The sequence below is a fragment of the Chrysemys picta genome, chromosome 3 (assembly GCF_011386835.1).
Source record: "Chrysemys picta bellii isolate R12L10 chromosome 3, ASM1138683v2, whole genome shotgun sequence".
In the NCBI taxonomy this organism is placed as follows: Eukaryota; Metazoa; Chordata; order Testudines; family Emydidae; genus Chrysemys; species Chrysemys picta.
Window position 1 is genome coordinate 58224624 of NC_088793.1, and position 1856 is coordinate 58226479.

The following is a 1856-nucleotide window of genomic DNA, read 5'->3' on the forward strand; positions in this document are numbered from 1 at the left end:
ACGCAATAACGCGCCCCACGATAACGCGAATTCGGATATAACGCGATCATTAGTTGGCTCCCCTTTAAGGACATAATACTGTTCGCGTTTTGCCAGAATACTTTTTTTACGACATTTATAAATAAACTGCGTTCTTCCGGTCTTATAGGATAAAGTGACTCGTGGCCATTGCAGGCCCATTGCACTTAGTTCTCGGGTTGTACATGTGTATGCCTATGAACTTATTATTAATTTCCTATATTTTAAAAAATATTTTACCGTTATGGATACGCCAGTTCGCAAACGCAAGTCGTTTTCTGCCCAAGAAAAATTGTACGCCCTGGATCAACTAAAGAAGGGCAAACAACAAACTCAGCTTGCTAGAGATCTAGGAATTAGCGAGTCCACTCTGCGAGGGTGGAAAAAAGAAGGAGAAAAGCTCTGTAGCCTACCCTGCATTCTTCAAGAGGAAACTGGTTTACAGCATAAAAAGGTCAAGTTTGCTAATGACGAAAGCCTAGATTCAGCCTTGTACCAATGGTTTGTCCAGGCTCACTCAGAAGGGCTTCCCATTTCTGGCCCTATTCTGAAAGCTCAAGCAGAGAAATTTGATCGCCTTATCAATGGAAACGAATCCAAATTTAAGGCGAGTAACGGCTGGCTGGACAGATTCAAGAAAAGGCACACTATAAGCCAAGTTCTTGTGTCTGGGGAAATCCGCTCAGCTGATAAAGAGGCTGCCGATTCCTACCCAATTGAGCTTAAAAAGTTGCTGGAGGAAGGTTGCTACACAGCTGATCAAGTTTACAACTGCAACGAGACTGGTTTATGCTTTAAAATGTTACCCGATCGCACCCTCACAACCAGGACTGATAATCACAAATGAGAAGGCTTTAAGCAGAGGAAGGACCGAGTCATTCTCTTGTTTTGCATCAACAAGTCTGGCAGCCACAAAGTTAGAACTCTGATGATTGGAAAAGCGAGGTCTCCCAGATGCTTTCATCATGTTAATATGAAGGCCCTTTTCTTTGAATACACCAACAGCAAGAATGCATGGATGAATAGCTCCATATTTAAAGACTGGTTCCATAAAACTTTCGTCCCAGCCATTCAGGCTCATTTGCGAAAACTCAAGCAGGAGGAAAAAGCTCTCCTCCTGCTGGATAATTGCTCTGCCCACCCCCCAAGTGGAAAATCTTGTCAGTCATGAAGGCAAGATTAAAGTCTCATCTCCCAAAGAACACTACGTCAGAAATCCAGCCACTGGACCAAGGCATCATATCGGTATTTAAGCAAAACTATTGTCGTGAAATGATCAAGCAGATGGTAGCGGATAACAACTCCTCCATCGACACATCACTCAACTTGAAAGAAGTCTGTCACCTCGGCGGGAAAGCCTGGGATGCTATCTCTGCACGTTGGATTGAATGTTGCTGGATAAAGGGTCTCAGTCCAGCTTTTCCATCAACTACACACGATGATGGTAATGATGACGAGCCTGAATTTACAAGATTCGCTGAATACGATGTATGTTTAGCCAAAGAAGCACTCAGAGAATATAAGCACAGTCATGATATCCTCAACTGGTTTTCAGCAGATGACATTTGCCCCATAAATGAACACATCTCAGATGACGAAATTGTTGCAAATGTCAGCAGGAAGAATGAAGTTGCACCACCAGAGCCCGAAACCAGTGGCGCTAGTGATGACAACGATGATGGCACCTCAACTCCCCCACCAAAAGTGTCCGAGGCAGTAAAGCACCTAGAAGCCAGTTTTAGGTGGCTGAAACTCAAGACGTGGACAGCGTCAAAATCCTCCAACTCAGAAGCATTCTTGACTTTGCTAGAAGTCAACAGTCTGCGGCAAATAAGCAG